The sequence below is a fragment of the Nelumbo lutea genome, chromosome 1 (assembly GCF_056320005.1).
Source record: "Nelumbo lutea isolate HS-2025 chromosome 1, American lotus-T2T, whole genome shotgun sequence".
Lineage (NCBI taxonomy): Eukaryota > Viridiplantae > Streptophyta > Magnoliopsida > Proteales > Nelumbonaceae > Nelumbo > Nelumbo lutea.
Window position 1 is genome coordinate 121,778,844 of NC_142684.1, and position 24,921 is coordinate 121,803,764.

At 40.0% G+C, this 24,921-nt stretch overlaps 1 long non-coding RNA gene across 5 annotated transcripts; it reads right to left on the bottom strand.

The window, feature by feature from the left end:
- Positions 1 to 10,621: 10,621 nt before the first annotated feature.
- Positions 10,622 to 24,704, bottom strand: LOC148877208 (uncharacterized). 5 transcript variants are annotated; one of them, XR_016112535.1, is made up of 5 exons: positions 23,551 to 24,704; positions 21,878 to 21,975; positions 21,695 to 21,778; positions 21,516 to 21,610; positions 10,622 to 11,086 (listed from the first exon to the last, which is right to left on the bottom strand). It is a non-coding gene; the product is annotated as an uncharacterized LOC148877208 (long non-coding RNA). The 5 variants fall into 5 exon arrangements; XR_016112532.1 differs by having other exon boundaries at positions 21,695 to 21,737; positions 23,551 to 24,673; XR_016112543.1 differs by having other exon boundaries at positions 21,695 to 21,742; positions 23,551 to 24,665.
- Between the last annotated feature and the right edge of the window lie 217 nt (positions 24,705 to 24,921).

The following is a 24,921-nucleotide window of genomic DNA, read 5'->3' on the forward strand; positions in this document are numbered from 1 at the left end:
TCAAAAGGATTCAAGAAGAGTAAGGGTAAGCATTGCTTTAATTGTGAAAAACAAGGCTATACAAAATATAATTGCCTTGAATGCAAGAAGAATAAATCAAATAATGAAAAAAGAAAAACTAAAGAGAAAGACATAATCTGTGTAGTATTTGAATCCTATTTTACTGATTCTAATTTTTCTGATTGGTGCATAGATTCTGGCTCCTCTAAGCATATTTGCAAAACTAAAGAGATGTTCCTAGAACTGAAGGAAATGAAGACATGAGAACACATAATTTTTATGGGAAACAACACCTACACTAATGTACTTGGAACCGGAAAAGTGAAGATCCCCATAAATCTGAACACAAATTCAATCCTTAATGATGTGTTGTATGCACATAATTTTAGGAGAAATTTATTGTTTGTACCTCTATTAGATGAGAAGGGTTTTGATGTACGTTTTAGGGGAGGAAAAGTGACCATAGGAAAGCATGGTAGAGTTTTAATGTTTGGGAATAAGTCTGTACTTCTTTCTGGTTATGATTGTACTTATCATGTGAATGAAAGTGCGTACATATGGCACAAGAGACTTTGCCACATAAACAAAGATAAAATGATGAGAATGAGCACCAATGGCTTAATTCCCAAAATAGAAATGAATTTCAATTTTTGTGAACCATGCCTTAGTGGAAAAATGACTAGGCTCCTTTTTAAGAAAGGAAAGAAATTAGAGGAATTATTGACTATAATACACTTTGATGTTTGTGGCCCTTTGAATGTAAAAACACATAGGGGTATGGAATATTTTGTAACTTTTATAGATGATTTCTCCAGATTTGGATTTGTGTATATGATTAAGAGAAAAATCAAAAGTGTTAGAGAAATTTAAAGAATATAAAACACCTGTAGAAAACCAATTGGGTAAAAAAATAAAAACTCTTAGAAGTAATAGAGGTGGAGAATATATCTCTAACCTATTTAGTGACTTTGGTATACAAAATGGAATTATACACCAATTAACCATGTCCTTCATGCCACAATAGAATGGAGTGGTTGAACGGAGAAATATGACTTTGTTGGATATGGTGAGATCAATGTTATCTCACTCAAATCTAGGAACACACTTTTGGGGAGAAGTCTTAGGTACTGCTGTATATATTCTAAATAAGGTTCCAACTAAAGTTAATAGCTTAACACCCCATGAAATGTGGACTGGTAGAAAACCAGACCTGACTGACATAAAAATTTGGGGGGCTAGTGCTTATGTAAGAGTGCCAAATCAGTAAAGAAGAAAGTTAGATAACAAGAGTCTAAGGTGTACCTTTATAGGGTATAGTGATAATAACAAAATGTATAGATTTGTTAATCATAAATCTGATGGAACAGTAGAATTAATAGAAAGCAGGGATACTGTTTTTCTAGAAGATCAAATAGAGGATAATAAACAATTACCTACCTTATTTGAAATAAATAAAGAAATTATAGAAGCTGAGATTGCACCTGATAGACAAGTTTCACTTAATAATGACACCTTAGGTAGAATTCAAAGAGAAATGTTCCTTTCATCAAGATTAAAAGATTATTATACCTACTTGAATGAAGAGTCTCTTGATGATCCAATTGACTTTGAAGATGCTATGGATGCATTTGATAAAGAAGAGTGGTGTGAAGCCATAGAAGAAGAGTTAGATTCAATAAATAAAAATTAGGTTTGGGAATTAGTTGATTTACCCAAGAATAGGAAACCTATAGGATGTAAATGGATATTAAAGAAAAAACTCAATATTGATGGGTCTATAGAAAAATATAAGGCAAGATTAGTAGCAAAAGGGTACACCCAAGTAGAAGAGATTGATTATGATGAGACTTATTCTCCAGTTGCCAAGTTTACCTCTATTAAAATCCTAATGCCCTTAGTTGCCTTTTTGGACTTGGAGTTGTGCCAATTAGATATTAAAACTGTTTTCCTCTATGAAAAGTTGAATGAAAAAATTTACATGATTCAACCCAAAGGTTATGTAATAAAGGGACAAGAAAATAAAGTGTATAAATTAAAGAAATCATTGTATTGTTAAAAATAGTCCTCTAGGATGTGGTATCATACCTTCCATGAAGCAATCTTTAAACTTGGATTTATACCTAATCCGTTTGATTATTGTGTTTATTTTTTGAATAGTGCGAGCAGTTTTATTGTTCTTTCATTATATGCAGATGACATTCTTATTACTGGAAATGATGTGTCTATGATTAATGAAACTAAAGATTGGTTAAAAACCAACTTTGAAATGAAAGACATGAGTGATGTAAGTTATGTACTTGGAATTAAAATAGAAAGAGATAGAATACTAGAACCTTAACTCTTTCACAAGAGCATTACTTGGAGAAAATCCTAAGGAAATTTAATCTGAAATATTGTAATGGAGTTGAAACTCCAATTTGTAATGGAACCAAATTAAGTAGGGATATGGTTCCCACTAATGATGAAGAGATAGAGAAAATGAAGCATAGACCCTATGCTCAAGCTATTGGTAGCTTAATGTATGCCATGCTTTGCACAAGACTAGATATCTCAAAGCATAGCCTATGCTTTGCACAAGACTAGTTAACAAAATACTTCAAATTAACCTATCATGCAAATGATTTAGAGTTACTGGGTTATTGTGGTGCAGATTTTGCAGGTGACCCGGATGATAGAAAATCCACAACTGGGTACTTATTCCTTTTAGGAGGAGGTGCTGTCTCATGAACAAGCAAGAAACAAAGCTATGTAGCTAAATTCACCATGGAGGCTGAGTTTATCTCTTGTAGCTCCGCGGCATTTGAAGCAATTTGGATTAGGAGATTCTTAGAAGAACTCTAAATTCCTGATGTGCCAATAAGAGTTGTGAAGATCTTCAATGACAACCAAGCTGCTATTAAGACAATTAAAAATGGTGATATCGGCCCTAAAGGGAAACACATAGATCTCCATTACCGGTATTTATATGATATTTACCAACAGAATGAGATTCTGGTAGAATATGTGCCTATAAAAGATATGATTGTCGACCTGACTAAACCCATTGCAATTACAAATTATATAAGGCACGTTAAAGCAATGTGGTTGGTTGGCACTTATTCATCTCGGGCCTAACTGGCCAAGTGGGAGATGATGGTAGAGTGGCCATAGGCCCTCATTTAATCCTCAACATGTTAGAATATCCAATGGCCATGTGACAAGCCACATGTGATAGAAGATGATTATTTTATGGTTATGTCCATGCAACACTCTCTCACACATAATCATTCATTTTAAATTATTACTTATTTATTTATTTTCTATAAAAACAAATTTATTTGATTGTTTATTTGAAAATATTTTTTTTATGCATGGAGATACCAATATTGTTGGATTATTCTGGATCCAAATTCCAACTCTTATTGGGTCAATGGATATCCATTTGATCCAGTCTAGATTGGATGACCATGTGGATATATCCTTGGTCATTATGAGACATTTGTCTCAATCCGGAGAGGCCTTGATTTGGTCTTCCCTCCAAACGTTCAAGTCGGTTACGTTCCCTCCTCAAAACAAGGAAGGGAACGTTGGGAAAAGCCCTATATATATGGCTATCACAAAGGTAGCAAAATGTGTAAAATCAAACTTGGAAGGTCAAGCAACCTCCAAATTTCAGCTCCATCCAGATTTGACAGTTCTCTCTTGCATTTTGCTTGAGAGATAGGTGTCTCAGGTCTTGTATTGTGCAGCTACTCTTATTCTCTCTTTGTATGCAGGTTTGGTACACCAAGATCTCAGCCGTTCACCTCTACGTCTACTCGGTGCTTCAAATTAAAACCCAGCCATAAATTCTTGAACCGAAATTGTGAAATTTATGTTATTTCTTTGATGGTTTTTAAAACAAAAATAAATTTCGATTGGTCAAAGCTCTGAGTATCATATAGATTTACCCTTATATGAATTATGGAGCATGATATTAAAAATCAGAGGAAAACATGCTTTTTAAATCAGAAATTGAAAAACATGTTTTTTAAATCAGAAATTGAAAATCATGTTTTATTTTGATGGTTTTGATTTGTTTTTGTAACTTTGAGACAACTCAAATCGGAGAACACCTCCTAAGGTTATCAAGGAACAACAGATTTAAAGCTTTATAAACATGTAGCCCTACGTATCAAGTAAGAGAGAGAGAGAGAGAGAAGAATACAAGTCTATATCAGAACGCTTTCAAGTGATAACCCTGCCGTGTTGATCACTGTGTGGCTCAATAGTAGAAAAGATCTGCAACTTTGTTTATTTTTGGGTAACAATCAAGAGATGCTTTTGCAATTTTTCTTTCTGAAGTGATAACACAATCTTTCATTGAATTTCTTGTACTGGTGGAATTAATTGAGCACGGATCTCTTGCTGAAGATTTGGCAGCAAATTAAGCAGGGTGCTGAAGCACAGCTGGATCTTGGATGAGGAAGCATCTTTGAGGGAAGTTGGGCCAATTTCTAAACCTGGTAAAACTCCAATAGAATTCAATTTGAAAAATCTAAGTCACTAGACTGAAATGGGTTCGTGAAACCAACACATAACAGGCCTTACTTGTCATTGACTTCTGAGACTCGACCTGAGTTTGTCAACCGAATGCTAGTACTCTTGTAACAAAAGGAACAGAAGTTGGTAGTTCTGTGTGCTGCTCATTTAGTAAAGTGGTGTTCGGTAAATCTGAAAAGCCAAAAAATTTCTAAAAAATTCAGTGGAAAATTTAATTTTCTGCCTTTCTCGACATCTGAGTATAGTAGAGTTTTTTGGTACTTTGACTGTTGTGATTTCTGAAGTTTCATTTTACAAATTTACCCCTAAGGCATTATTTATATACAAGTAAATGAAAATGATTAAAGTAATATGATATTATAAAAATATTATAAGTTATAAAAAAATATGAAATATGATAAAAATCAATAAATAATATCAATTAAAATAAAAAATAATGTTAGAAAACGATAAAAATAGTAAAATAATAATAATGCTACTAAAAAATAAAAAAAAATATAAAAGAGATCGTATTATATTATTAAACATATAAAATGAATAAAAGTATAATAAATATTAAAATAATATAAATAAAGGTAAAATAGGAAAAAATAAAAAAAAGTAAAAAACAAAAGGTCACCAATTGGGTCAAGATTGGACACTGATCAAGATTGCAGTCACCGATTATATCGAATGAGAAAACAATGGTGCAAAGCCAAAAAAGATTGGAATACAATTTTAGGACGTGGGGGTAGTTTTAAGTTTTTCGAAAATTTAAAGGGGCACAACTGGAATACAGTTTTCGTGCACAACCTTGAACTTCCTGACGGGTAACTTGGCATTTGAACCATGTAGATTTCTTAAACTACTCTTATGGTTTAACTAATTGACTAAGTGCATCATTACTGTTGAAAATTGATTGATACTACCTTTATTGACAATTGACTAACTCTACCCTTACCATTAAGATCGTTAACATTCCATCAAAAATCAAATACACGTGAGACCATGTGATATTTAAAATTCTTTTAAAACCCAATATTACCCCTCCCTCTGACGGACAACACCTTCCTCAGACCGGAGGAGCAAATTTGGATTTCGATGGGTGACTATGAAAACGATTGAGTTCTTGGCAATATTTGTTTTGGCCCATTTCCATTATCTTTTTTTTATTATTCAAGTCTTTAATCTTCCAACATCCTCCTCTTTCCCTCTCAGTTTTCTCGTTTTTTTCATCTACAATTGCAACAGTGGTAGTGTTCTCACCGGCAACATGAGCACAGGTCTGACTCGGATACAAGAGACAAAAAAGAACTTGATTTGCTTTTTAGCACTTTTCTGGCACTAAATCCATAATTCGTCGGGAGAAAATTTCTTTAGGGGGAGGGGGGAATAGGTGCAAGACGAGTCATCTTCAACAAAGAGCAAACGGGTGTCGAAGACGAGTCATCTTTGGCAGAGGGCAAACAAGTCATCTCTCTCTTTCTCTCTCCCCTCCTCTTTCACTTCTCTGTTCTACCATTGCCGCTGCAAGTTGCAGCAGCAGATTTGGTACTTTTCCTTCCACCGCTTCCAACACCCCCCGGCTGTTTTCGGACATTCTTTCTCTCTTTCTCTCTCTCTCCTCTTTCTCTCTCCCCTCCTCTTTCACTTCCTCCTCTTTCTCTGCGCACATGCGTATAGTGACTAGGGTTAAAACCGTATCCGCTGCAGTTTTTTTTTTTTTTTTTTTTTTTTTTTTTTTTTTTTTTTAATTAGACGTGCGAAAGTGTGAAAACGTGAATCACTCATGTATCGGTCCGTATCAATGCATATCAACCGATACAATACGATACGGTTCGATATTGATGCGTATCGCTATGATACGGACGATTTAGGGGATACACACCCATTCTAGCATTTCCCATATCTCCTATGACCGATACTGATTGGACGTATCGTATTGATATTTAAATCCTTGACTGACACAAGCTATAGGGTGCAAATCTTCTTACGAGGCTTGGACAATTCTTAACCGTATTTATGCTTCACGTTTTGAGGCAAGAATCATGCAGATCAAGAATGATCTATATCACTTGCAAAAGGGGAAACAAATCCATGACTGAGTATTTTCGAAAGGTTAAGTTGCTCGATGATGCCCTTGAAGCAGTGGTACAAGTTGTGCCGTTGATAATATTATCCTCTATACCACTGGAGGACTAAGTTCAAAATATGACCCACTTGTTACAGCCATCACAACTAAACCAGGTTTCATCTCCATTGAAGAATTTCATGCACTACTCCAATATGAACTCAGGGTGGAACAACAACATTAAGCCACTTTTGACCATCTGTTCTCAGCCAATGCAGCTATGCATAAACTTGGACTGCCCAAATCAAGATCGTTCCCGAACTATGGTCTTGGTGCTCCCACTCCTTCCCACCATGGCAGCTGAGGGGGCAAGGGTTTGTGGTAATGTAGGCAATGGACAACCAGGATCTCAATCAAAAGTTATTGCTAGAGGTTTGTGGTCGCATAGGTCACTCTGCTCTCTCCTATTACCACCTTTTGACCTTTAGTGTCAAGCTTCCACTGGCAACCAACATTCTAATTAGGCTTTGATAGCAGCCAATGTTTACGACACAAATGCAGAATGGTACCCTGACACTGGTGCCACCAATCACCTAATAGCAGATCTGGGCAATCTCTCACTTTGGTCTGAATAGAATGGCTTTGAAAAAATTGCAATCTGTAATGGTATAGGTTTGGCCATCGATCACATAGGAAATTCTACTCTACAAGCATTTAATCGTACTCATCTTTTGAATGATATTCTACGTGTTTGAGAGATTACAAAGATCTTGCTTTCTGTTTGTTAATTGTGTGATGATAATGATGTTGTTTTTGAATTTGATGCATTTGGTTTTGTTATGAAGGACAAGGAACGAAGGACCACACTTCTCTCTAGGCCGATTAAGGGCAGCTTATATCACCTCTCTCTTTCTGGTAGCACTTCTAATAAACGACTTGTGGCCATGATGGGTGTTTGGACATTTGTTGATGGTTGGCCCATATGACATGGACATCCTCAATCTCGTACTGTACTCAAGTGATTCTTCAGCAGCACGATCTTCCTGCCAGTCATCAGGGTACCTCTAGTTTTCATTCACCCATGCACATGTGGCATATCTCATAGGCTTCTTCATCCTTCTTCAGCCTTTCACGTTGCAACACCTTTGGATTTAGTGTTCTCTGATTTATGGGGCCCGACCTTGATTTCTTCCACTGATGATGGACATCGTTATTATATTGAGTTTGTTTATCCATTTTCGCACTATGGTTGAGAAGCTCCTGGGTAGACCTATTAAGATCTTACAAACTGGTGAAGGTGGTTAATTAAAAAAAACTTGAAATCTTCATCCTTCTTCAGCCTTTCACTATGTTTCATCTGCCCCCACATGCACGTTCAAAATGGGGTAGCGGAGCGTCAACATCATCATCATGTAGTTGATATGTGCCTTTCTCTCCTGGATCATGCACGCCTGCCAATGGCAATTCTGGAATGGTGTTTGCCACGTTTGTTTATTTAATCAATCGTTTGCCAACTCCCATCCTTGGCCACCAATCACCATTTGAGGTGTTATTTGGGTGTCCCCCAATTATACCACTCTGAATGTATTTGGTTGTGATTGTAACCCTAATCTTCGTCCATACAACAACTCAACAAGGTGAAGTTTGATTATAGGACCTATCTTTATACATTCATTAGGTATAGCCTATCTCACAGCTCACAAGGGTTACTGTTCTCTCCAAGTACCTACTAGTTGGATTTACATCTCATGCGTTGTGATTTTCAATGATGAATCCTTCTCTTACCCTACAATGGCATCTCAACCCTCTATGTCTGCCTCATCACCTTCTCTACTTGGTCCACCGTCGATGATATTTCCATGTGGGCCTTTGAGCCAACAAGTGTGCACTCCCCTTGTATCTAGTTCCCATTTGTCTACTGATGGCATTTCCTCTCCTTTACAGGATAATGTGCTTCATTTTGTTGTAGTCACTGATGATGACTAGCTCTCCCCATTGGCCTACCCCACTACTAATGTTGATTCCTCTCTCATTTCCTCTATGGATCTATCACCTGCTGCGCCACCACCGTGTCACTCCATGCAAAACAGATCCAAATCTAACATTTTTCCAGCCCAACCCCAAGTACATTATGGTCGCCACCGTGGGCGAGCAGCCCGTGGTCCCTGTTGGCGTTTATCAATGCATACTAATTCAATGCTCTATTACAAAATCACACTTGACTCTTGTCCCCTGCCGGATGGCAAGAACATTGTAAGTTGTCGCTGGGCCTACAAGGTGAAGCACAAGGCTGACAGGTCAGTAGAGTGCTTCAAAGGTCTTGTCAACAAAGTGTCACAAGTGAACTCTTCACTATGCCATCAATTTCCATTCGTTGTGCCTACAGAATGTCAATCGAGTATCATTGTTTGTCTTGGGTGGGGTTATATATGGGGAAATGTCAATGGTATTATTGTAATTATCAGTATGATTTTTTAACACTTATGATATATCCTTTTGTCACTCCCCCCCAAAGCTTAAGTTATTCTTTGAGGGGAGGTAGGTAGTTGAGTGGTGCCAAGACCGTGCAAAGGTTAAGCACAAGGTTCTCTCGACACAAATTTGTATTCTTGCATTTGTCATTTCAATTGCAATACAAAGTGTTTTTTGACTAATTCGTGTGTCAACATCGTTACTTTTATTGTTTGTTGCTTTGTTTGTAGGCTTTTCTCAACACAATTGAGTGCTGTATGGGACCTTGACAACTAACCCCGTGACAAAAGGTTATCATCAACAAGAGGGACTTGACTTTGACTGATTCTCTCCATTGCTATTTCTTCTTCTTAGGTCACTCACCAACTGCCAACTGGACGTTAGTAATGCTTTCTTCCTGGGATAACTCTCTAAGGAGGTTTACATGCCCCAATCGCTTGGATTTGAGCATCCCTCTTTCCAAATCATGTGTAAACTGCACCACTCCTTATATGGGCTTCATCAAACCTTATGTGCATGGCTTACACGCTTCTGAGAATTCCTTGTTGCTCATGGATTCATTGAATCTAAAGCAAATGTTTCTCTATTTGTGAGTCATACGCCCACCGATATTACTTTGCTTCTGGTCAATGTCGATGATATCATCATCACCGACTTCCAATCCTTTCTCATTGATTCCTTAATATCCTCCATGTCACATGAATTTGCTATACGAGATGTTGGGCCATTACATTATTTCCTTGGGCTTGAATCACACCACACGGAATGCAGGATTCTTTTATCTGAATCCAAATATATGCAATGGATTTGTTACAACAAACATGGTCGAAGCTTAGCTGTGTGCCACTCTCATGGCCTCTAACCTCCGGTTGCGAGCTGCTGGCTCCCATGTCTTTGATAACTACAAGAAAAACAACCTAGGCCGGCGGTCACAAAACCGCTGGCATAGACATGAACCGCCAATGATATGACTGCCAGCTTTGTTTGTGTCACCCTAGGTCATGGGCGCCAGCCTAGAAGACAAAGATTGCCACCTTAGGGCTCTGGTCCAATCATTTACAATCTAGCAGTTTATCAAAGAACCACCAACCTAGATAATGAAAGGCGACAATCAAAACCTTCACAAAACCATCGGCTTAGGTCTATTTATGATGACGACTATGACCACCGGTATTGGTAATATATTCATCTACTTTATACAATTAGGTGGCGGTTAGGACCGCCGGCTTATCCTAGATTATTATTTATTAAACCATCACCATTATTCCATAAAGGTGGCAGTTGTGACCGCCGCCATAGATCTAATATTCATCCTCATAAACCGCCTTAGGTGTTTTAATTTGGCAAAGGTGGCGGTTTCTTAGACTACCGACTTAGTTTTTTTTTTCTTTTTTTAATTTAAAAAAAAATAAAAATAGCATGTAACCCCTGCTATTCGTCCTCATAATAGCAGGTAGTACCTTCTTCAACCTAAAACATGAAGTTATTGAATCAATTACAAAATACATAGCAACTATAATCGTAATATGCTTTCTCACTTTGTAAGAAATAAGAAGGAATAAGCTGATAGGAAAAAAATAATAAAAAGGAATAAGACTCAATATAACTAAAGTGTATTAGAGTTTGGTTTATATAATACAAATAGTGAACAAAATCATCTAAGTTTGAACAAAGAAAGGGTTTATTCTTTCACAAGCCCCTTTGGTCACCTTACATAGCTTGAGATTCTTGTAACTTCCAAACTAATAAAAAGAAAGGGGGGTATCACTTAACATGTGAAACAACTTGCTTGGTCTAAAGAGTAGTATTTTTTATCATCATTTGAATCAATAGCCTATTAACTTGTTAGGAATAGAATGATGATAAGATGAGACTGTCTAGCCATGGTATTCATCGTATCCCTTCTAGACACTTCCATACAACCGTTTTTTGCTAAAAATCTCTCCTCTATAGCCTTCTGAAAATCACCAGGCTTGCTTTTTGTGCATTTGGGTCTACCATTGAAATTTGAAGAAACATCTCACTCAAAACTGTGTAGTTTTGCTGAAATAAAAAGCCAAAAAAATATTAAATTAGAAGGCAATATAAAACATCCATGGAAAGGTATTAATCATGGCTGAATTGAAAACACTTATATTAGAACAATAGTTAAATGCTTATTAAATTATTTTTTAGCATGAAAAATAAACTCCTTATCATCTCCAAGGCCTCAGCTGTCTAGAGAAATGCAAAGGATGATTGTTCTCGATTTTGAGCAAGTTTAATTTGTTTTAACCACCCCAAATATTTAGTGTTGATAGAGGTTGGGCTCATTTATGCCTTGTAGAAAATGCATTTTCAAATGAGGTCATTGACTAAGGAAAAAAAACCAGTATTAGTTGACACAGTTCTAATCCTACACCAGTCTCACTTAATTTTAAGGTATTCCATAAGTAATCACACTGTACAAGAAATACCATATGAAGCATATATATGTCAACAAAAAAAAAGGAAATAGTACAAATAAGAAAGTGCTAGAAAACAAGATTCTCAAGACCTCATAATTCAAGATAATTTAAGTGGAGACTACATACCAACAAACTAAAAACTAGTCACCATTGTGACAAATTATCCAAAATCATACCAAGTTTGTTATAAAAAGTAAAACCATATCTTTGAGCTAACCTTGCAGTATATATTCTCAATGTGTTTCTACAAATACCAAACCTTTGCTTCTTAGCAAAAAGTTTCTATCAGAGAAAGAAGAGCTACATCAGTGACTCTAATCTCCATTCTATCCAAGAGAGCCTACAAGAAAAAGACCGTAGAAAGAATGTAGGCTCACTAAATATGTTAAGACCAAGGGCTGCGACAAATTAAGAACTGTGCACAGAAACAACCATCCTACATACCAAGTCTACAAGAAAAGGGAGAAGCCACATCAGCAAGATCCAAGTGGCAAACTGTTAGAACAGAATAACAGTCCAACAAACTGTAACAATCTTGTAACAAACTACTTACCTGGGCTATAAAGACCTAAGGAAGAAATAAAGAAGGCAAGCATTTCATTCGAACAAAACTCTCTCTCTGTTCTCTCTCTATTTTCCCTTTAGTTTCCCTCTCTCATCAAGAGCTCGGTTCACTCAACGAACCCTGAGTTAGGCAGCTCCTAACATATTGGTATCGAGCATGACTAATGCACGATCTACAGCCATGGAGGCACGAGTTGATCAGGTGGAAATCGAGCTCCACCGAGCCTCAGGCAAGATGCGAGGTGTCAAGGATACACTAACGGAGATTTTGCAAAGACTGGAACAGAACCCGCTGGTTGAAGATAGGGAAGTTGACCGGGATCGGGTTAGCCAAGGAAGTAACCGAAGAAGCAGCTCCACTTTGGAAAGGAACACCAAACTGAGCTTCCAGCGGAGACTCCATCCCGTGGATATACAGGGCAGAAGGATTCTTTGAATACAATGAAACGTCCAGACTAGATAGGGTGGCATTGGCAGCAATGCATTTGGATGGAGACACGATCCTCTGGTATTAAGTGGTATCGCCGAGGGCACCCTTGGACTCTCATTAAGAGTCCAAGGTGGCCGGAGAAGGCTCTGGTCAGAGGTTTTGTGGGAGGACTCAAGGAAGAAATTCGATTGGAGATCAAGGCAATACACCCATAAACTGTAATGGCCGCAGCAGCCCTAGTCCGCTCCCAAGAAGAAAAAATAGCTCGAGCCCAACGTCTAAACCGGCCATGGTAGCAGGTGAACAAATCATTTACGACATCCAGGCTGGAAGGGACGTGACTCAATAAAGCAACATCTTAGGCAAACCACCATGCCACTTAGGCCCGAGTCCCGTTATTTCATTCAAGAAATTAATGTAGGCAGAGATGCAAAGTCGCCGAGACAAAGGTCTTTGCTACAATTGCAAAGAAAAGTTTGGCCCCGACCATAGATGCAAATCTCAACAAGCTTTTTTATTACAGATTGAGGAGGAAGAAGACTAGCAACTGGAAAAAGGATTGTCGACTGACGAACACTAGGCTGAAAACCATACAACCAGAAATCTAACTACAGGCCCTAGTGGGGTTTTCGTCACCCCAAACCATGAGGGTGACGGGTCTAGTTCGGGGCCGCCAAGTGTACATCCTGATTGACAGTGGTAGCACTCTAAACTTTGTAACCAATGTGCTAGCCAGACGATTGGGATTACCAGTTCAGCCCACAGCCTCATTCAAGGTCCATGTGGCAAATGGGACCTCGCTCCAATGCGATGGAATTTGCATAGGCATTGGGTTATGTAACCAAAATCAACAATTTCTGGTTGATCTTTACCCACTGGAGTTAAGCGGGGCTGACGTTGTATTTGGAATTCATTGGTTGCAGCAACTTGGGCCTGTTCTATGCGATTGGGCCCGTTTGTCTATGGATTTTATGATAAAAGGAACTAGAGTGCATTTGCAAGGCCACTCAGCTAGCCGAGCCAGCCCAGTAAGCTTGGCATTCATGTTAGAAGAAGCACGTAACCCAAATCAGCTCATTATCTAGGGATCAAATCATAAAGGCCCAACGTTATCCTAGGCCCAGGATACGTCAACCCAAGCTGATTACAAACAATAGCTCTGCAACATTCTCCAACAATATGCTGCAGTCTTCAAGGAGCCAACGAACCTATCTCCAACAAGGAATCATGACCACAGAATCCCACTACTGTTGGATGCGTCTCCTACCAATGTAAGGCCTTATTGTTGTCCATATTTTCAAAAACAAGAAATTGAAAAGCAGGTTCAAGAACTGTTGGATACAAATTTTATTCGACCTAGCCACAACCCATTTTCTTCACCCGTTCTTCTTGTCAAAAAGAAAGATGGGATGTGGCGATTTTGTGTGGATTATCGGGCACTTAATAATATTACAGTTAAGGACCGTTTTCCAATTTCTGTAATAGATGACCTCTTGGATGAACTCAAGACTGCAAGAATTTTGTTAGGAACCTGATGTGGATGGCAGTTGTTACAAGTGGATGGTTAGTTGTGCTGATGTAGCCTCGTCTTGTAAAACTGATTAACTGCCTTCTGTTGGTCTGTTCCAACAGTCTTGACAATACCCCCTTCTGTTGGTCTGTTCCAACAGTCTTGACAATACCCCCTTCCTTTAGAGCGACCTTGCCCTCAAGGTCTAATGTAGGAAAATTTGATTGCAGATCTAAGTAGGATTCCTAGGTTGCATCCTCTTCCGGAAGGTTAGACCAAACAACTAATGCTTCTGGTATGACTCTGCCACCCCGGCACACCCATCTGAAATCAATGATGCGGGCTGGCTCAGTCTGCACTTGTCCTTCTTCTGAAAATATGGGAAGGGTCGTACTTATAATGACTCCTAACTTCGGCCCTTTCTTTAGTAAGGAGATATGGAATACAGGGTGCAGTTTGGATGTTGCTGGAAGGTCTAGTTTGTAGGCCATTGATCCTATTCTCTCCAGGATTTTAAATGGGCCAAAATAGCGCGGGCTGAGTTTGTTCCACTGTCGGCTTGCAACTGAAGTCTGCTTAAAAGGTTGTAATTTGAGAAATACCCAATCACCTACTTCATATTGGACATTCTTGTGGTGTTTAACATAGGTGTGCTTCATCCATTGCTGTGCCTGTAAGAGATGATGTCTCAGTTCCCTTAGCACTTCATCTCGTTGCGTTAGCTGTTCTTCAACGGCTGCTCCTGTGGTGGTTCCTTTTTCATAAGGAAGTAGAGGGGGTAGGTCCCGACCATATAAAGCTCTGAAGGGTGTCATCCCCGCGGCGCTATGGAAAGTGGTGTTGTACCACCATTCGTCCTAGTGGATCCACTTCATCCATTGTCTTGGTTGATCTCCTGCGAAGCATCTCAGATATGTTTCGAGACTCTTGTTAACCGCCTCTGTCTGTCCATCAGATTGGGGGTGGTAGCTAGTTGACTTGAACAGTTTAACCCCGTGTAGGCGGAAGAGCTCAGCCCAGAAACGGCTCATAAAGATAGGGTCCCTGTCTGATACAATTGAGCTGGGGAGCCCATGTAGGCGCATAATTTCCCGGAGGAATAATTCAGCAACTGTGGCTGCTGTAAATGGGTGTGATAGAGGTAGGAAATGACTGTATTTCGTCAGTCTATCTACTACCACAAGGATAACTGTTTTGCCGGTAGAAACGGGCAATCCCGTGATTAAATCCATTGATATATCATCTCAGACTTGGGTTGGTATTGGGAGTGGTTGCAAGAGGCCTGCTGGTGTTGTAGTGGCTGACTTGTTTTGTTGGCATATTGCACACCCGGCTATAAAGTTCTGGATAGATGTACGCATGCCTTTCCAATGAAATTGTGTGGCAATGCGTTTTTGTGTTCGTAGGATGCCGGAGTGGCCACCTGTGGGTGAGGCATGGAATAATTCCAGGAGCTTCCTGAGATGAGCAGAGACTGCCGAGATTTCCAGGCGTCCCTTGAAGAAGAGTAGATCATTCTTAATTGTGTACCCAGGGTGCAGTGAGGGATTTGCCAATACTTGGGCCTTCAACTGCTGTAACTCCTTATGGAATTGAGCTTCTTTTCGCAATAGATCCAAGAGTGGAGAAGTTGGGGAAGATACTAGTATTGAAATGACTATGGGTGCCGTGAGAGGGCATCCGCCACTCGGTTAGCAGCCCCTACTTTGTATTCAATTCTGTAGTCATACCCCAGTAGCTTGGATATCCAGCGTTGCTGTTCCGAGGATAGAACTGACTGATCCAATAAGAACTTCAGACTATGATGATCGGTCCGAATTGTGAACCGTGTACCGATGATCGCCAACGTTGGACTGCTAAGACTATTGTTATTAATTCTCGTTCATAAATTGATTTGGCCCACTTTTGTGATGTTAAGGCCTTGCTAAAAAAGGCTAGTGGTTGCCCTTCTTGCATGAGAACAGCCCCAACGCCTTGACTGGAGGCATCACACTCAATGATGAAATCTTTTGTGAAATCGGGCAGTGCTAATGTTGGAGGGCTCGCAACTGCTTGTTTCAATTGCTCAAAAGCTTGTTGGGCCTGGGTTGACCAGTTAAAAGCGTATTGTTTTAGAAATTGGGTCAATGGGGTAGCTATTAGGCCGTAGTTTTTGATGAAGCGGCGATAGTACCTGGACAGGCCCAAGAAGGCCCTCAATTCTTGCACACATTTGGGTTGCGGCCAGCCCAGTATACTGGAGATTTTATCTGGGTCAGCCACTACAGTCCCCTTTTCTACAACATGTCCTAAGTAGTGAACTTGGTTTTGTCCAAAGGAGCACTTGGACTCTTTAGCGAACAGCTGGTGGGCCTCAAGTGTTGCAAGGGTGACCTGTAGATGGTTCAAATATTCCTCCCAATTGGGGCTATAGACCAATAAGTCATCAAAGAAAACAAGGATGAACTTATGTAAATATGGCCGGAATATGTCATTCACCAATGCTTGAACTGTGGCTGGAGCATTGGTCAGCCCAAATGGCATGACCCAGAACTCATAGTGGCCATCATGTGTCCTGAAAGTTGTTTTGTGAACATCCTCCTTATGTACCCTTATTTGATGATACCCAGCTCGTAAATCCAGTTTTGATAATATGGTGGTTTGATTGAGTTCATCAAGCAGCTCATCAATGACTGGTATCGAAAATCGGTCTTTAATGGTGATGTTGTTAAGGGCTCTGTAAGCAATACAGAACCGCCACGTCCCATCTTTTTTCTTGACTAATAGTACCGGTGAAGAGAATGGGTTGTGACTGAGCTGTATTATCCCTTGCTTAAGCATATCTTGAACTTGCTTCTCGATTTCAGATTTTTGAAAGTAAGGGTATTGGTAAGGTCGTACATTGGTCGAGGCTGATCCCGGCATGAGGGGGATGCGGTGGTCATGCTCCCGGCGTGGTGGCAGTCCTTGGGGTTCTTTGAACATGTTGCCATAGTGCTGAAGGAGTTGTTGTAGGCGGCTTTGGAAGTCTCTAGGTCCATCTGGGCTGCTGTTAGCTAAGGATGGCCTGGTCCAATTTGAGTCCATGTGCATGAATATGGGCTGATTTGGATCTCCTCTTTGCTTTGTCAGTGTTGCAAGACTGATGGGCCTTGGGCCCTTGCATGTTTGCCCTTGTAGATGGATTGTAGAGTTTCCTGATGTGAAGTCCATGGTGAGACCGGCCCAGTCACAAACCACGGGTCCTAACTGTCTTAACCATTGAATGCCTAGCACCACGTTTTCTCCACTGAGATAGATAGAATACAGGTTCACCGCAAACTAATGACCCTGAATCCTTAGTGGTAGGCCCATGCAAATGCTATTGCAAGATAGGCTGTTACCGTTGGCCACATGAACCGTAAAGGCCGTTGTTGGTTGAACCGGAAGTCCCATTTTATCCACCAAGACTTGAGTTATGAAGTTAAGGGAGCTGCCACTGTTTATGAGGATTGACACTTGGCGTCCTAGAATCAGCCCTGCAACTCTCATTGTTTGAGGGGACACAAGTCCCGTAAGGGCTTGTAAGGATATTTCAGGCGTGCCATTGGATTGTATTTCCCACCCTAGGTTAGATTCTCCGCAATTGGTGATGTCGTCTTCCTCTTCGGCATCTGTTTGGAGGAGAAACGCTTGTTGTTTCTTGCAGCGATGGTCCGACCCAAATTTCTCTTCGCAATTGTAACAGAGACCTTTGTCTCTACGGCCTTGCATCTCTGCCCAGGTCAACCGTTTGAAAGGAACCAGTGGGCCTGGGCCCAGTACTCCTTCCTCCTTGTCTGGTGTTGTTGTCCTTTCTTGCTCCCTTCTTGCTCTTGGACCCCATGGTCGTTGCACCTTTCTTGCTCGACCGAACTTGTCCTCATTTAATCTTGCTAGTGCTACCGCATTGATGACCGGAGTGGGCTGCATCGCTTTCACTTCTAGTCGTAGTTCTTCTTTTAGGCTGCCGGCGAAGCTTCCCACCAACGCCTTCTCCGTCCACCCTTGGACTCTCACAGCCAGCCTTTCGAACTTCATCTGGTATTCCTTTATTGATCCCACCTGCCACAACTTTGCCAAATTTTCATCAAGATCTTCGAACCCAGATGATCCAAAACGGACAGTCATGGTGTCTGTGAAGTCTGCCCAGGTTTGACGAGGGTGCCCCCTTCAGTACCATTGAAACCAGAGGATGGCTTCCCCTTCAAGATGCGCAGAAGCCAGAGCTACCCTATCTTGCCTCAGTGTTTCATGGTAATCGAAATACCTTTCGGGTCTGAGAATCCAGGGAGTTGGGTCGCCGCCTGAGAAGATGGGGAAGTCGATTTTGGCTATTCTTGTTGCCGCCCTTGTTTTCATTGTTGCGCTCTTCTTTGCTTCCTCTATCAATGTTCATTGCCCCCTGCTCCAGTTGAAGGAGGAGAGCAGTGAAGCCTTCTTTCATTTCTTTGAGATCTGAAGACATTCGATGGATCACGACCTCCATCTAATCCACTCGGGTGTCTACTGACGTGTTTCTTGTGTTGGTCATGCTGGCTCTGATACCAAATTGTTAGGAACCTGCCTAACTCAGGGCTCTTCAAGGGGCCAACCTCCTGAATTCTTGGAAGGAGAGGGAGAGGGGGGGGGGGAGAGTTTTAATGCTGAAAGAGTCAATGTCCTATTCCTTTTCTACTCTACTACTTATAGTGTCACAATCTTGATTGTTACAAGTGGATGGTTAGTTGTGCTGATGTGGCCTCCTCTTGTAAAACTGATTAATTGCCTTTTGTTGGTCTGTTCCAACAGTCTTGACAAATCTTCTCAAAGTTGGATTTATGGGCTGGATACCATCAGATTAGAGTCCATGAAGGTGACATTCCAAAAATGGCCTTACGGACTCATAATGGCCACTGAGTTCCAGGTTATGCTGTTTGGCCTCACCAATGCCCCGACAACCTTCCAAGCCTTAATGAACGACTTGTTTAGGCTACATTTACGTCGTTTCATATTAGTCTTTTTTTATGACATTTTGGTGTACAGCCCAACATGGGCCCAACATTTAGTGGATTTGCAGATTACTCTAGATATTCTCTCACAAAATCAGTTGTATGCCAAAGAATTGAAGTGCGCTTTTGGGCAGACCCGTGCACACTATTTGGGCCATGCGGTGGAAGATGGGAAGGCCTCAGCAGATCCGGACAAGATAGTTACCATCCAACAGTGGCCAACGCCATGTAACATCAAGGAACTCCGGGCATTTCTAGGACTCACAGGGTACTACCGACGCTTCATTAAAAGCTATGGGATAATTGCAGCACCACTGACAGCCCTTCTTAAGAAAGACTCTTTCATCTGGAACAACAAAGCCCAAGTAGCATTTGAAGCCTTAAGAGCAGTGGTGCCATCCCCACCAGCTCTAGCTTTACCGGATTTCAACAAACCTTCTTGTAGTTGAATGCGATGCATCAAGACTGGGCGTAGGAGCAGTACTAATGCAAGATGGTCAGCCCCTTGCCTTCTTCAATATGGCATTATCCACCACACAAAACCATTCTTCAGTCTACAACCGGGAATTGATGGCAGTGATATTGGCAGTTCAGCTTTGGCGCTCCTACCTGCTAGGCCGTAAGTTTGTGATTAAGACAGATCACCAAAGTCTGAAATTCCTACTGGAATAACGGGTCCTGTCTCCAGACCAACAGTGTTGGGTTTCAAAGTTAATGGGCTTTGATTACACTATTGAATACAAACTGGGAGCAACAAATAGAGTTGCTGATGCACTGCCACGTCAACCCAAACATGTAGTGGAGAGCATACTCCAATTGCATGTGTTCCAACAACCCACTACAGCACTATGGGACCAATTGTGGGAGGAAGCAGACAACAATAAGGATCTCCAAGCAATAAAGGCACAGTTGTTGCAACAACGTGAGGACAAACCGGGGTATTCTATCCAAGGATTGATGTTGTACTATAAAGGTAAAATGGTGTTACCCACAGACTCAGCTCTTTTGGACCAGCTAATGAATATGGTCATGACCCACCCACACTGATTCCCTATGAGAAGGGTTCTACAACAGTAGCTTCACTTGAAGAACACCTGCTGAATTGAGACATCATTCTACAAGAACTCAAACAGAACCTGCTCCGGGCCCAACAATCGATGAAACAATCATATGATAAAAACCATAGAGAAGTACACTATCAGGTGGGTGACATGGTTTACTTGAAATTGCTCCCCTATAAGTTGCTTTCTGTACAAAAACAGCGATGGAACAAGCTGGCACCTCGCTACTTTGGACCATTCAAGATCATGGAGAAAATTGGACCTCTTACATACAGATTGGATCTCCCACTAGATTCAAGAGTGCATCCAGTCTTCCATGTCTCGGTTCTCAAAAAATGCTTAATACCAGATGCCATAACTCAACCATATCTTTCCAAATTCTCAAGTGATATGGACCTAGAAACAAAGCCGGTGCGTATCATGAATTTTAGACGGGTTAAGAAAGGCTCCCACATTGTTCCAGAAGCTTTAGTTGTTTGGTCACAACTGCCAGAAGAAGATGCAACATGGGAACCCTATATACAACTGCAACACTAGTTCCCCCATATTGACATTGAGGGTAAGGTCCAACTTAACCGGGGGTGGAGGGGTATTGTTAAGACCAAGAGCTGCGACAAATTAAGAACTATGCACAGAAACAGCCAGCCTACATACCAAGTCTACAAGAAAAGGGAGAAGCCATGTCAACAAGATCCAAGTGGCAAACTGTTAGAACAGAATAACAGTCCAACAAACTGTAAGAGTCTTGTAACAAACTACTTACCTGGGCTATAAAGACCTGAGGAAGAAATAAAGAAGACAAGCATTTCATTCAAACAACTCTCTCTCTCTGTTCTCTATGTTTTCCTTTCAGTTTCCCTCTCTCATCAAGAGCTCGGTTCACTCTACGAACCCTGAGCTAGGCAGCTCCTAACAACAATGGCAATAGAAGTGTTTGTTTATGTTTCACTTGACATTTGACCCACCTAATGATGTTAAAGGCCTAGAAGTTCATGCCTTTGTTAAGTTGATTTTTACCCATTCTCAAATCTAGCCTAGCTTGGCTACTACTCAAAGGTTGAAACCAGAGCTCAGTCAAACCCTAATGCATGCATATGAATTCTGTCCCTTACCCAACACATCTAAATTCAGTCAAACCCAAGTAAGACCACTCTTCACTTGTACCTAACTGGCATAAGCATAAAGGCATCATTACACAACACATAGCAAAAGTTGTAAGCCAAATATGAAGCATCCTCTTTTTTCTTTTTTTCAATGGTAAATCTTAATAACGTAATGTTTTTTTAATAAATGGATACCATATATAAACTTGGAAAAGAGAGTAACAAAACCAGTTTTCTTACCATAACCAACAACCCAAATTAAGATGAAGATTTCTTAGACTCTCTAGGCGATATATATATATATATATATGTGTGTGTGTGTGTGTGTGTGTGTGAAGTTTATGTGCAAGGAAGAGAAAGTATACTAACCTTTGCTTTGCAATGACTGAGAGTTGTACCACAACTAGCTGACAGAAGAGTAAACCATGCACTAACCATGTACTACTTTTCAATGATTTCATATGCTGCAATTTGTAAAAGAGCTCTATTTTATACCAGAAAATACTAGTGTGCCTCACAAACATCTAGGATCATAGAAAACAACTTACAATCATACACAAGCCGCATGTAAGGATCTTCACATTTATTTGCCTGATCTAGCAAGTGGGAATATTCCATTAACTATTACAAACCTTATTGAAACATGTGATGTTTCAAGCAGTCAATATCACTAGAGATGTGAAAGAATACAAGAAATCAAGAATTCATTCCAAAAAAAGGGAAGGACAAACCTCATCATTGGCTCAAAAATGAAAATAGGAAGTATCACCACTGATGTTGCATTTGAACCCATATAATTGTGCATCATCTTCCAGTAATTGTTTCTTTCCTACAAGATAAGAAGAAAGGTCAAAACAAATCATACACAAAATAATAAAAGGTTTACAAACAAAATGTTTTTGTTTTTCACTTCCATGAATGAAACATGAGAGCATATACATTGCAAGTCTTATGGACCTGCAAAGCACAAAATGGGAGGGGATTTTAGATATATTTTCTTGTTAAAATACTTTGTCCTTCGTAAGCACGTAAAAGGAAGCTTTGTTCTACAAAACTAGCTCAAGTTAATCCATCGGCCATCCACTTACAATATCAAAAAACATGGCACTTCATATTGAACAAACCATAAGTCTAAACAAAGTTAATGTTCATAATAGCATATCTAGGTTCAAAGCACATCATCTTATTTGTAAGATAGACTATGTCTTTGTACCAAGAAGGCCTTTGTTGATTGTATCTTCTTCTTCGATTCCTGATTCTTGAAAAGATATAAGAGAAAAACTCAAACGACCATGTCAAGTAATTTGTTGAAGATCAAGAGCTTCCACAAAATTGAACCAATAAAAAATAGAACATGAAGAGAAACTAAAGAAATTATTGTATGCATTCTTCTGCACAAATGAAAGAAATTACAAAAAAATTTAATAGTCCAGCAGTCCGTAAATGTGCCATTGTGAAATTTGAAGTTCTTATTCAAATGATCAGAATACAGGTTATTATAGGCAACCTATTAAGTATAGACTTCTATTCTGCTAATTTAGCTCTCAATATTATAATTTGGTCCAAATGGTAAACTTACAAAAGAATAGTTAAATTTAACAAAAATCATATTTGAAGCTTCTATGTTGCTTTTTAAATATAAATTATGATCTCTTGTGCAAAAGATCTCTTGCCCATGGACATGTCTATGGGGAATTGTAGGGCCCACAAATGGGGTCTAGGCCTTCCATAACTTACCACATGTTGCTATTTGAAGGATTAGCATGGATGGGTTGGATCCTAATCCTTTGATATGATGACAAAAAAAACGATTTTGAGAACACTACCAAGCTTATAATCCCAATTCTAAGAATAAACTTATAATTTTGCAAGTCCAAGAGCTTTGCTCTCTATAGGTCTTATTAAACCCTTATGGATGGGTGTCCTTTTTGATGTGGTTTGCTGTCAATTTCTGAGTGGATGGAGGTGGCCTTTCTAGAGACCGTGCAGGTGATTTCATTCTTTGGCCTTTTCTCAAATTGTTTGAAGGCGCTTTCTCTATTTCTGTTTAGAATATTTATCACGAGGATTTTTTTCCCTCTTGCCCTCCATCGGACTAGATTGAATACCAAAAGAAGGCTGACCTTCAAAGAGCCTAGCAAGAAAATATCTCAAAAATCAAGGGGAAGAAAAGTCATCAAGATAATAAAAGTAAGTTAATAATTTTGGCAGTTGGGAGCAACTAAACGAGAGATAAATTCATCAAGCAATAACCACCAAAATAAACCTATTGAATTTCAAAACAGGAAATCAAAAGGAACAAGACCACAGAACTAAGTCAACTATCCGAAGTAAGATCATAAGTCATAAAAAAAAGGAATGGCAACAAAAAATTGGGAAAAACCAAGAAAAGTAAAAGCCTTACCAGTTGATTAGGGCTTATTTGAGATTTGGAGCAAGAAGAAGCATCGACTGGATCTCACTCTACTCATTAAACCTTCAACTCCCCAAAGTAGCAACAAAGAAATGAAGCTTTAAATCCAAAAAGAACGTGAATAACTTTGTACATTGGCCACCCCAGTAAATCATCTTTAGCGTTTATTTTTGGTTGCTTCTAAGAGTAGTTAGCCGAAAGTAAACTTTGTAGTGGTGTTTTTACTTGTTAGGGCTTAATGGGGTTCTGATTTGGGGCTAGAATTGCACTACTGACTAGGGCTGCAACTTGATCGGAGAGAGATCCTCTATCGTCTCCTGGAGACGGCAATATGAGAAGCAGCTTGGCGGCAAATCTCCTCCCTCTTTTGTGAAATGGAGAAAGGGTGAAAAAGGAAATAGTGAAACTGATTTTTTAACTTGAGTTTCTTAGACCGGATTAACCCAAATAACCGTCATATTAGACCAAATAAATCATCTCTGTTTTTGAAATTTCAAACTCATACGGGCGGAGTCAGGAAAAACTGTCGCCTTAAATAGTCTGAACCGGAGATTTAAAAAACCGTCAGCTTATCCTGTTTTTTTAGGTGTTGTTTATAGTGATCGGTCCCCACTATTTCGTGGATGAGCCCTGTGCACATTCAAATTTGCCTTTGCCGGTACGTGAAGGTCTCCTCTGCTGAAAGTCTCCACCACTGAAAGCTGTTGAAGGTTTCCACTGAAACTCTCGTCTGTCCAAGCTCTTCACTGCTCCACCAAAGGTCTCCGATGCTATGCTCCACCGAAGTACCGGCCATAGAGAAGAAGAGAAGAGGAGAGGGAATTGCATAGCTCATCCCACATGAAGTACCGGCGATAGAGAAAAAGAGAGGGAAGAAGGATCGAAACCTTCTATCGTTGTGAAACTCAAGGATGCACCAGATACTTGTGAAACTCAAGCACAACCCGCCTCCTCACATGAAGCCTTGTCCACCTCCGACGCCAACACCTGCCAAAGATGCTAAGACCGGTACTGCTGAACCCCCTAAGGTTGCAACTGTGACCACTGCCCCAGAGGCTGTGGCTGCTGCTTGATACTGAACTTTCCTGGTCTTAAACAATGTCCTTTGTATGTTGAAAATTATCAGGCTGTGAGTCAGTACCCTTAAGAGTCTCGAGCTTGTGTATTTGGTTTTATGAAAATGGGTGTAAGTCATCGGTGGGGATATTGTTGCACTTGTCATACACTTCCATTCAGTCTGTGACAGGTGTTCCATTGGATATGTTATTTGATTTGTTACATGCATGCATGGGATTTATACATGTGTACTTTAGGACATCTGTCCCCCCGCCAGACAACTCTATCAATGCTCCCTGATAAGAA